We start from the raw sequence: 13,812 nt of genomic DNA, 5'->3' as shown, positions 1-13,812 counted from the left end.
ATTCCTCGTTTTCTAAATGAATTTAATATGGTACACATTTTCATCACAATCCTTTATGATTTCTGTTCCCTCCTCCCCATCATGCATAACAGATAAACTAAGCGGAAATGTGGATTGAGTGAGAAAAGCAATTTGGTCTGGATTGAAACCTTGAAAAAAATTACACCAAGTAAATTACAAAATATAGTAGGTTGCAACGATACGTGTGCACATTCCTTATGATTTATCTACAGTGTTTATCAATGATACAAAGTTGCTTTTTTGTTGCTGTTCTAGGGTTTAACGCTATTTTTCAGCACAAGATAGGCTATACATGCTGCCAGTATAACTGGTGGAGGAAGAACCCTGGAAGACCCAGGGAAGAACCACCGACCCAAAAGAAACTAATGGAAGGCTTTCCCACGTGCCCACGCTAGCCGAGCCTTGGTCTCGAACCCACGCAGACAAAGGTGAGATGGCAGTGATACGGAACGGTGAGCGCTTTAGACCACTCGGCCACTCGGGGCCCCTACAAAGTTGCAAAACACATAATGTGGTGTATCTAATGCTTAGTTTTTGTTGTTGTTTCTTAAACATAGTATAATGTTCTAAATATCGAATATTATCAACAAAATATGAAAATATCCCCCCCCCCCTCTCTTTTTGAAACCTTCGTAGCAAGAGTACGGGCTAAAAATCTATGAGATGACGGACGTAGAATATTTTCGATTGTCATGCCACGATGTCGCTGCACTTATAAATGATGGTAAAAGTTAAGTCAAACCGACGAAAGTATGCGAGAGAGAGAGAGAGAGAAGAGGAACACACACACACACACACACACACACACACACACATACAGAGTTTTAAAGTCAAACCGACCGGAGAGAGAGACAGAGAGAAAGTTTATGGTCGGTTGTACTGTTGCCAAAGTGGAAAAATGACTTCAATCGACTGTAATTATATTAAAATAATTTAATTATCTCTTGTTCGTTCGTTATTTCACTTAAATTCTATTCCACTTTAATTTCCATGAGCCGGTAGGTGAATTGCGTAGCTAACCAAGAGTTGTAGTGCTCTACTTTTATTATTAAAACCATCTTTCATATTTAAATCATAAGTGTGTATTACGAAGACAAATATAAATTAAAAATAGTAAACAATCATCTTATCAATATGCAGAGATGATTGCAAATAACCACAAAAAGGCATAGAACTAATAATAATAATAAATCTGTAAGAATTCTCATTCAATCTGCATTGAATATTACTTTTTCAACAAACACTGTTGAATCAAAACTTCTGAGTCTACTATATGCTATTGGCTACGTGCTTGTATGCCTTTTAACAGACGATTTTATTTTGCTAGGGTTCACGTGTGTCAGGATTGATTAAAATAAATGCTATAAACTGACAACATACAGTGCGAAACTAGTATCTAGCTGGCCTGGGCGCTTTCGACCCTTTAAAGAGACTTTTTCAAAGGCAAATAAAAAACATAGACAAAACAAACAAATGAAACGGAAAAAAGGTTATGTTTGCGAAACTTTACATTGCTGTTTCTACAAGTGTCGCAAACATAACCGTTTTTCTGTTTTATATCTTTGTCTTGTCTATGTTTTTTCAAATATCAGTAAACCTTTTTATTTATAACTTAAAAACGTAACAAAATATAGGTACACATAAAATCTCTCTCCTCAAACATTGACAAAGGTCAAAATCAATATGAATTAAATGTATATAAATATATTCACCAAATATGTATTTATTTTTAAGGTAGTACGGCACTAGTAGTTCTTCTAATTCAGGAAAGAAATATGTTATGACTTTGTTACGTGTATTTGATTTAATTCATATTTCATTTAATTTAAATGTTTGTAAGTTTTAAAATATTTTTATTTTTAATTTCATTACATGTCAAAATAATATAGATTTGTTTACTAGGAACTCAATTCTTTTAAAAACAGTTTGACCTTGGCTCTTCAGTTGTAAACACATAAAGCTGACCTTGAATTCAGAAATCACTGAGACACGTAAAGAACTTTTTCTCTTATTCTTAGAGTCAATTGATTTGTTTTCGTCAGGGTCATACTGGGGCTACGCGTTTTTAGACACAAATAATCATCGAAGATTCTCGAAAGTTGACCCTCATCTGGGAATTTGTTTTACGTTTCCAGTGCTGTATAATCTTTGTTTATAGAGATATTTCTCAGTCCCGCTTAAAAACACTGGGACGTAAAGGTGTTCTTTTGTTGTGTCAGTTTAAAGTTATTTTAATGTCTATTCGAATTAATTCGATTCAAAAGGATTAATTCTTTTTTCCTGGAAATATATGGGTGCTCAAACAAAATTCATGAACAAAGACATTTCATTAAAATTATTGGGAAAACACCGGCTTATTGTTTGTGAAGAACACAGAACTATAGACACAATATGACAATAATAGCTACGGTATACATCATCGCCTTCCATCTTGGATTCTTCATCGGGACTCGAACTTGAATTCATTAGTATATTTCATTATTAGGACTTCTAAAATTTAATTTGTTAATTATGATTGGATTATTTTTGGATTTGATTCGTAAAACCGTAAGTTCATATTTTTTTTTCATTTTTACAGTATTTTTCTAGGGAAATACATCATGTATTAAATTTCTAAAAGCTTGTTGTTTTCACTCTTTCTTTTGTTACTGTTTATTCGAGCCTAAACACGCAACATAAGACCTTTTTCTCACGGCGTTCAAAACAGATATTTAATAATCAAGGATGCAAGTCTGGTTTGTTTTAACTCAAACACGCTATGTATCACACTAAAAGCCACCAGAGTTTTCTGGCATGCTTGAACTACAGTCGGGTCAATACTTATTAATTAAGCAAAACATAACAATTTAGTTAGTATAAATGTAGTTTTCTTGTGTTTGTTCCGTAGCTATATTTTCTTTAGATGTCAATACAACGACACCTATGACAGTATTAGAAGAGGGAACAGTAAACAAATTGTGTGAACATTTGGTAATACAGTCGTATGTAAGATTTCCTTTCTTATCGGGAGACGATATGTTTCTTGATAGAACTATATTATTACAAAGTCCGTACGAACGATTGGCAAGTGGAATTTCACTACGGCCGCCTTCAGGCTCAAAGAAAGGGTTTTGAACCTTGCGTTAATAATCGCTATGGGAGTGTAAACTGTACTAATATTTTGGGATTATGATATTTCTTTATGGAGTGGGGAGATGGTTGACAGAAATTTCAAAGAAGAACTTTTCACCTGTCTGGAAATCGGTACGTATTATATTGAATCGATCGCATTATTATCACATATCACCTTGAATAGTGAAACTGGCCTCTATGGATTTTATTCCCTGACCCAGTTTACCCCAAGGAACGTATCCCATCGGTCATTCAAATCGTAATAATAAAGACAGAACGAGAGCATTCAACAAACTTAAAAGAGATTGTGAAATAAATCCAGACTAAAGCTGATAGAACAATAGAAATAGAGTAGGTATTCATTGTACTAGAAAACGATTTAGGATTGCACAGGGAACAACACAATTACATCGTAAATTAAAAAAATGAAAGATATGGACGTATAGACAGATTCCTTCTTTAAAACGGATTCAGCAAATAATGTCAGAAAAAAAAATGAGGAGGATATGTTAAGACAAAGACAACTGAAGAATTTCATAAGAAAACTGTATTACACTGGTCAACAGTGAAATCATTACTGACTTGAAAAGGCCCTAATCTGTAGTATTTTGGTGTGCCGAACACGAATATAACCGTGAAAAATTTGTATTGGCTCTCGTTTTGAAGATATTCATATACCTCATTTTCTATGTTTCACTGTGTAAATTTCTCCAGTAGGACTGCAGCAACATCCGGAATAATGATGTAACATTGCATAATACCATCATGCTCACATCATCCACAGTTGATTGCATCATTTTCTGATGCAATGCAATACTAATGCCATGCGGCTGCTGAAGTAAGTTGACGTCAGCAGTGTACTATACATGTGTAGGCCTATTATACTAATGCCAGGCGGCTGCTGAAGCTGACGTAAGCAGTGTACTATATAAAGCCCAATCAGATAGGTTCAGCATTTAAAATATTTTAGACGTTGTGCGAGACAGTTCAAGCTACTGTTACATAAAGCTTATTATTTTATCCATTTACGTACAATAAAGAACAGTAATGCCTCGAAAGTGTGTTAATACCGCGGACAATTTTTGCTATATTTGTGGGGAAGTGACATTTGCCAACCAGAAGAAAAGTATCAATTCTCAAGTGAAGAAGGCATATCATCTTTACTTCGGATGCAAGGTTGGTGACCAAGACAAGCCTTGGGCTCCGCATATATGCTGTGCTACATGTACAACACAGCTTTCACAGTGGTTGAATTGCAAAAGGTCATCAATGCCGTTTGCAGTCCCAGTGGTGTGGAGAGAGCCAAGCAACCACCTAAATGACTGTTACTTCTGCTTGGTTCCTCCTCTTTCCGGCGGAATAACGAAGCGAAAGAAGTCGAGAATAGTCTACCCAAACATTCCGCCTGCATTGAGACCAGTTCCACATGGTGAGGGACTTCCTATTCCAGAACCTCCAGCAGAATATTCTCTTGATTCATCTGACGAAGACAAAGGTGAGTCGACCTGTTCTTCTCCTGGTCCATCAGCATGCAGTGATCCAGATTTTCACTGTGGTGCATCATCAACCCCACACAGAATAACACAGGAAGAACTAAATGACCTGATTCGTGATTTGGACTTATCAAAGAACAAGGCAGAATTGCTAGGATCAAGACTCCAACAATGGAATCTTCTAGAAGAAGATGTCACAATTACTGCATATCGAAAGCGCCACCAGCAATTGGAGCCTTTCTTCAGAAAGGAAAGTAATCTGATATTCTGTTCCGATATTGAGGGCCTCATGAATGCTTTAAAAATCACTCATGACCCACAAGAATGGAGACTATTTGTGGACTCTTCGAAACTGAGTCTCAAGGCTGTGCTTTTGCACAATGGAAACATTCTTCCATCTATTCCAGTAGCGTATACTGTCCACATGAAAGAGACATACGATAACTTAAGGCAGCTACTGAATTCCATTGAGTATAACAAGTACAGCTGGCACCTCTGTGGTGATTTGAAGGTAGTTGCCCTTTTAATGGGACTGCAGCAAGGATATACAAAATACATGTGTTTCTTATGCGAGTGGGATAGCCGAGCAAGGGAAATGCACTACATGAGGAAGGAATGGACTCACAGGCAGAATGTAGCCATTGGAGAGAAGAATATCCAACACCCAGCTCTGGTTGAGGCTCAGAAAATCTTGCTACCACCCCTTCACATCAAACTAGGTTTGATGAAGAACTTCGTGAAAGCCATTGACCGGACTTTGCCAGCATTCCGATACCTGCATGAAAAATTCCCTCGACTCAGCGAAGCAAAGATTAAAGAGGGAGTTTTTGTGGGTCCTCAGATTCGAGAGCTTTTCAAAGATGACCGGTTCAACAACTTGCTGGAAGGTGACGCGAAACAAGCATGGAATGCTTTTCGCCTAGTTTCTACAAACTTCCTCGGAAATGTTAGGGCAGAAAACTATAAGGAACTAGTAGAAGACATGTTGATGAAGTATAAGAAACTTGGCTGCAATATGTCTCTAAAGATTCACTTCCTTCATTCCCATTTGGATTTCTTTCCTAGCAACTGTGGTATTGTTAGTGATGAACACGGCGAACGTTTTCATCAAGATATCGCAACAATGGAACAAAGATACCAGGGAAAATGGTCCACTACAATGCTGGCTGACTACTGCTGGACACTCCTCAGAGATGCTCCCGAACAGCTGTACAAGAGACAGGCGAAGAAATCTAAGATGTAGTCAATGACTTGATTTTTTATAGGTAGGCTATTACAGTTGACCTTTTACTATTGGAATGCATTTCGTTATGTAAACATTAATTTCTTGCAGATTACAAAAAAACTAGAGCCAATTTTGCAATTTGACTGTCATATTCGTGTTCAGCACATAAAAATTGATAAGAATTGACTAATTTTATTTCAGTAACATGACTTTTGTAAAAATTTGTTGTCCAGTGTTATTTAAGATACTGTTTATATCCAAGTCTTTGAAGATTTTGGTAACGGCGGCGTCATATAAAAATTGGAGTACCAATTAAACTGCGCAAAGTGAAAACAAAAAACAAGAAATTCAAACGGCTGATACGTACTAAAGGTTGTGCCCACAAGATATGCAGTACGGACGAATTCCGCGACGGAAACGTTTAAATGCAAACCATTCGTTCAACCTTACAATAAATATTACCCTAAATGTTTTGTGTATTGTTCAATGCCTGAAGCGACAAATACAGTGAATGCCATTTACAAAGCATTTTCAATGTTTTCTTAGAAACCATCAAGCCAATTACAGAAATACCTAGCCAGATAACATTCAACTTGTAAAATATTGCCACAATTACTAATCGTCTTATAAAAGAACACGGTAAATTTACTTTTCAAACACCGCTCAACTGAATGTTAACTATTTTAATAGAAAACATCTAAGATTTTTCAATTTGTTTAGTTACATTTTAATTCATATTGATATGAGACCAACAAAATGTTGACACTAAAGTTACACATATACAACTAAATCGTTGCAGAGAAATTTACAGAATTTCCAGAAAGCAGCTTGTCATATAGATCGTTAAAACTTGCACCAACCATGATGATCCACAATCTAAAGTGGCCGCTTTAATACATATAAGGAAACATTCAGACAACTTCAGGTCTGACAGAAAGCATTCTAGTACGCGTGCTTTCAGAGAGCATTCTAGTATGTGTGCCTTCAGAAAATATTCTAGCATGTGTGCCGTCAGAAAGCATTCTAGTACGTGTGCCTTCAGAAATCATTCTAGTACGTGTGCTTTCAGAAAGCATTCTAGTACGTGTGCATTCAGAAAGCATTCTAGTTCGTGTGCCTTCAGAAAGCATTCTAGTACGTGTGCATTCATGAAAGAATTGTAACAGTGTGCTTTCTGAGTGCCTGTACAATGTATACCAACATGCTGTCAAAAAGGGTTATTAATATAATGTTTGGGGTTTGATAATTGGAGTACAGGAGCTCAAGAGACCACTAATAGGTTCGACTTTGATACAGAGAATCTTCAACAATCCCAATGCTTTCATGTTAATTGTTCCTTTACATTTTTAAAATTAAGTTTTAAATTAAGATAGATAGGTTGGTAGGAAAATTAACTGGAATCCTCGACACGTGAATGTCACAGGCAAACTCGTAATTTAAGACTCTTAAATAAGGAATATCTACTTTGTATGGTTATATGCAAACCGTTACTATTTAATACATTGAATGAACGAATGTTCCGTTTAAGTAGTTTTGTTACCAAATTATTAATTGGGGTTGCTTTTTAATTCATGTCAAGAATTTCTTTACAAGATTGTTTTCCATTGCTAAGAGAGTCACTAAATGTTTATAAATCACACCGGAATATTTTTTTATTATCACTATGACGTACGTTTACATGTGTGTTGGTATGTTTAATGTATTGTGTGTGTTTGACCTCTATCCATGATTGAGGACAGAAATTTTGTGCGTACCGCCTCGTCGTTTGTCTGTTATAAATAGATGTCTACTTGGTGTTTAGTTCAAGACCTAGCCTTTCATATGACCTTAGAAGGTTCCAGAAGCGACCCTGCTTACGAAATTGGTATAAAAAGTATCCATATCCTGATAATCTTATTGTGTTCTAGGTTTGTATGTAAGGTTCTAAAAACAAATTATTCATACATAAGCTGCTTGCACTGAACTGAGATTTATTGCTTGATTTTTATCATGCTTCTGTTAACGATCACTGGCATCTCATATTCGATCGAGTGGGTTGGAGTATCGGGCTCGGTCATTGTGGGTATGTGTGATAGCTTGCCAGTAGCTTCCCGTGAGTTGGTGGTTCTTACTGCGGTTTTCACAGGTTCCGCCTCCACCAGTAATACTTCCAGCCATATATTGCCTATCGTGGTCTGCAAAATGGCATTCCGCCCACAACAACAACTTTCATATTTTGTCAGCTCTCTCTTGAACGTCAATTAAATTTTTTATTATCTTTTTGAGAAGACATGCTTAAACCATATCTACTCAAATGAGAAAATGAGCAAATACGGATGAGATTGTACCTTTGCAAAGAAAAGAAGGAAACAAAAGTAAGTTTTCAAACATCTCCATGAACGATTGGTCTGCGATTCATATCTAATTCTATTTCAGTTGACCAGAACAAAGCAGAGACACCCCCACAATATTATTCTTTGTAGAAAGCATCATTTCGTTGCAACCACAAGCTCAGTATTTGACATAAAACTCCTACATATATCAATGCAAGTCGAAGAGTAAAAAATGGAAACATCCATGGTGTACAGAGCTTATCGAAATGCAGCGGTAAATAATTGGTCATTAAATAGATCAAAAAGCCGATTCCTCTGAAGATTGCATTCCTGAAGTAGTCTAACGTTGGCATGAAAATGTGTGCTCGATATATCATCATAAATACATGAATAATTAGCTACATATCGGTAGAATGGGCTCTCTTACCCCGCGCATAATATGTTTTATGTTACATATAGTGCTCAGTGTAAGTATCGATCTATCTGGATACGTAGGTATGGTTGTATACCTGTCTGTTCATTGCAAGCACGATGCAACCGTATAAAATTATATATATATATATATATATATATATATATATATATATATATATATATATATATATATATATATATATATATATATATATATATATATATATATAAAGTCTTATCATACTATTCAAGGATGGAAGTTTCCTTGAAACAAGTTTTCTCAGCTCCAATGGGCTTAATTTATCACATTACGCTAAATGGGTATTTTTTATTAGTATGAAACAGGATGACTGTTTGCCAATATTATGGTTCCAAAGAAAATAAAACTATTTGACCTCTATAGTAAAAGTTTTTGAATATCCACCTCACCTTCGTGTGCTTAACGGGACTATTGGATGTCTTGTCAGAACTTTACCACTTACCACTCTCACATTTTCTACAGCAGATCATACTATGTCCGAGGTTCCATCTTTATGCTCCGTTCACACTTTTTTACTGTGTCGTGATTTTGTATGTTAGGCATATAACGAATTTCATGTATGTCTATTTAGACATTTGCATCCACCAGAGACGGTGACAGTATCTGGTACGTTGCCATGCAATGTATTTTTTTCTTATACATATATTGTTTTTTCGTCTTTCTTTATGTGTGTCCCGCTTGCTAAACATGAGGTCGCGAGTTCGAAACTCGCAGTGGCATATCAATCACATTTTTTAAAATTAAAAATTAAATGTCAATGTTCAGACATTTTTTAAAATATCTTTTAGTTTAGTTTGCTTTTTGTTCCTGTCCAAGGACGAACAATTAACCTAGTTTATTTTTTTATTTGCTGTTTTGTATAAAACCGTATCAAAGCAATTTGTTTCGATCGAATAATATGCATTTCATCTCCTTTATGTGGCCTTTATTATATACTGACCTGTTACGTTATTTGTATGGAAACATTTTTCTCGTGTTAAAGATGTGATTCTTTTCAAAATCCACCACAGATCGTAATTCGGTAGCATACTAAAGGACAACATTTGTTCCCATGTTTGTTTTGTATCGTCTCTGCACTTTTAATTTCTCCATTTATTTTAGTACAATTATTTAAATATAATGATATTATTTACTTGATATCGTAGTGTATACAGAGTACTGAAATCAACTTTTCAGCACGATAATTTATGATCCTTTTTCTGCATGCAAAAATTATATAAATGTACTGTCGTTGTAAATCATTGATATTCCTTGCGTTATTTTGTATATCCTATTTGTTGATGTATAATAGGATGTATGCTTGTATACTCAACTGTAATATCCAGCAATAAATGGCGCCTCGCCATGTATTCATTTTACATTGCATTCACAGTATCCGGAACATACCTAAAACTTGGACATGTTAAATGATTTTCCTTTAAGCCGAAAATATTATTGTTTTCTCCCTTTTTACTACACAATCAAAAAATGTGCGCATATGCAAGGGCTCGGCTGTATTTTTATATCATAAAAATGCGAGATTGTTGTAAATGACAATTTCTAGGTTTTTATATCGTATCTCGCATGAATACACAACAGAGTTAATGTAAATTGCGATCCAGTGACACAAGCGTATTTTTAATTACTAGAGGTATAGAAATGCATGGACTGGCCATTGTCACCCATGCGCTAGAGAAATCTAGCTGTTTTTTATTTTTCTTACCTTATTTTTGTTCTCTCAGTCTTTTTGATTAATTTTGTCTGGAAGTTTTTTATGACAGTAAAGCAACCAATAATCACGACTGGATAGACCTTGGTTAAATAAAAGTTTAATTTGTTAAAACAATTTATATTAAATTTAAAATGAGAAAATGCTCATTCATAAACTGTATGATTTTGCCATAGAACTGTACTATAGTCTGAAGCCAGTGTTGTAATGCATCGTACCGTTGCCTGTCATAGAACTGTACTATAGTCTGAAGCCAGTGTTGTAATGCATCGTACCGTTGCCTGTCATAGAACTGTACTATAGTCTGAACCCAGTGTTGTAATGCATCGTACCGTTGCCTGTCATAGAACTGTCTTCAAATTAGAACTGAGGAAATAAAAAGTTAGCTATATAAAGTTATTAATTACTTATTGTTATTTTCATTTGACATCCCTCGATTAAAGTACAACAAAAGTATCAAATTGTCTTATGTTTACATTCTCTCATGCGTAGAACTTGTTTACATAGGGTCGACGGTCGTCCCATCGCCTTCATTAATATATTCCTATAATACGCAACATTATGAACATTAATAGCACGTGGCTCGAGACGCATATTGCGCAGTGCATCAAACATCTAAGAAATAAAACGATCTCTTAATTTTTTCTTCTAAAAGCGACATATATAGCAAGATTCTACTTAGATAAGTCTTCAGATGTTTATACAAGAATACAAAACCGGATAACCTTTATACAGAGTGAGAAGCAAGAATAGAAAATGAAGAATATTGTTTTGAATCTGCTAGCTAGATTTCAAAAGTTTAGAGTTATTTTAATTTGATCGGAGAAAACAAAATTGCGTTTATACCAAGACAAGGAAATCGTAGTCAAGGGTTTCATTTTTTGTCACTCAACGATAATTCGTCTCTAGGGGAGACAAATAATGTAATCCCTTGACGGGGATTTCCTTGTCTCGGTGCAAACCCCCACCATAGATTGATTCTCTTATTCAAACTAATACTTGAAACATTGTTCCAGGAACTTTAATTATTACACTGCTGACAATATCGTAGTAATGTCTGACGATATAATGGTAATATAATTGTATATTTCGTTTATAAAAGACTAAATGTTTCTTACATAACTGCTCGTTTGAATGTCTTGGTTTGGGTGTATTTTTTCAACATTTCCAGTATTTCGGTTTGTCTCTGAATACAAACATGTATGTATGTATGTATGTATGTATGTATGTATGTATGTATGTATGTATGTATGTGTATGTATGTATGTATGTATGCGTGCGTGCGTGTGTGTTTTGTGTGTGTGTGTGTGTGCGGGCGTGCGGGCGGGCGGGCGTGCATTTGGATGGATGGATGGATGGCATGCGTGCGGGCGGGCGGGCGGGCGTGTGGATGGATGGATGGATGTATGCATGATTTCCTGTCTGATTACCTGATGTCTCTTATGCATGTCTTTCTATTACATAACTTTCTTCTTTGAAGACATTAAGATGGTTTAATTACCGACTTATCATAGCATTATTGAGCACAAATCACTATTTGTATAGTGTTATCACTCTTTTTACCTATCCATCTCGACATGTTAACAGAGATGCAGAAGCGTACCTTTAATATAATGTACACAATATCGATTTATAAAATCGGTTCTTATAAACAGTTTGATTCTTTATTCGTTAGTGACTCCACTCTCACCCTCTCTCTCGCGTTTAGCAAAAGGTTCGTTATGCTAGCGGGCTTCTTGCATGGTTTGGTTCCAACATTCCTGAAAACAATTTGTATTATAACATTTACTCTAATATTTACAAGAAATGCGAAACTCTGCAAACGAATGAGGTAAATTTTTAATGAAATATTAATGTGCTTTGATGTCTCCTTCATTTTATGTCTGTTTTTTTTGTGACCATCATACGACTGGCTGGGTAGGAGCACCACAATACGTTTTCTAAGCAGCTTTGCATCAATATTGTTTATATTAATAGCGGATAATTAGTTGTAACTAATTTGGCATGTGTGTGTGCATAGTATTTATTAATTTTCCATAGTCAATTTATGAAGATGTCAGCACTGAAAAGAACAAAAAGATGGGAAGAGAAGGTAACGAATGCAGGACTAATACAGACTTTGGAATATAAAAGGTAACAGTCAATAATTGTAGATTCTGGTATAACCAGTTAAACGACGACAAACCATGCAAAATATTAGTAGTAACATTTCCCATGCCGAAATTAACATGTACGAAAATGAAATGCGGAAAGAAGTCATGAAAGGTAACTTGTGCACGCTTTATATTAATCTAAGATTTCTTACAATGTTAAATTACCATGATGAGTGAATACTATAATAGATACAAACACCCATCGATTATATGCACATTTGTGTTGTCTGGATAGATAACAATATCATCAGGGAACCCTTGTAGTTTCAGAGAACATTACAACCTCTGGATGAATAAAATGTCATAATCTGGAGATGATAAACTTTTGAGTCCGTTGTGGAGTGAGTTTTCACTATAAATCAATCAGAAACAGTTGAGTGTTATCATCCTTTGGATGAATCATGATGCAGATTATCCAGTTCTTTCTACGATCTGCTCTCTCTCCCACTTTATCTAGGGGTCACGGTCACATATTATAGATAATTTGCGTTTACTTACATAGGTGTTTCCTCCTCTTCTTCCCCACCTTCTCCACGTCTCCTTTTCGTCTCTTTTTTCTTTTTCTGCACAGGTCTGAGTTCTTCTTTTGGGGTTGGTACCTCCTCTTCCTGTTCGGAAAACATCTCTTCCTCTTGCTCCTGTTGTTTATTAGTGGATTCTGAAGACCAGTGTCCTTTCTCTTGACAATGATAACACGTATCTTCAATTTTGTCTCTTCTGACATCTGTCTTGCTTTTTTGACGGTCTGGACACTTTCTAGTCCAATGCCCTTTCTTCTTACAGATATAGCAAGTATCTTGACCTCTATCTCTAAAGGAGGGTGAGTTGTCCGTCGGCTTGACTGAAGAAAATTTCTTATGACAACTCGTAAAGCTCTGATCAGAAGTTCGATCTGTGAGTGCTCTTCCATCGTTCTCCTCGGTTTGAGAGTGAAATGAATATTGGAAGGGAAGACAAACATCCTTTATATATACGCTGGTCTTACATAGATATAAAGTGACATAAGGTGTTTAAAATGTAGTCATTTCACTTTTCACAGTCAAGATAAAACGATCGCATCATGTCGTGGAGAAAGGAGAAGAAAGTAAGTTGCAGAAACGTGACTTATCGCCTCGTAAAATAGCTGACATCATCGATGGAAAAGCGACACTGTTCATAACCCACGTTTCTCTCCCCAAAGGGACTGGACAACACAGAAAAGTATTATTGGTGGACGACCTTCGTATCATCAACCGTGTCCTTCTCCAAATTAACAACCTTCAAGACTAGATGTGTTTAGCCTGTGCGATCGTGGTGGGGCGAACGTAGGCCAACAAGAACATTCGAAAATAGAAC

This window comes from Sinohyriopsis cumingii, chromosome 8 (assembly GCF_028554795.1).
Source record: "Sinohyriopsis cumingii isolate HCF-2022 chromosome 8, ASM2855479v2, whole genome shotgun sequence".
Classification (NCBI taxonomy): Eukaryota; Metazoa; Mollusca; class Bivalvia; order Unionida; family Unionidae; genus Sinohyriopsis; species Sinohyriopsis cumingii.
The sequence above is the reverse complement of the archived record's forward strand: the minus strand, read 5'-3'. Positions refer to the sequence as shown.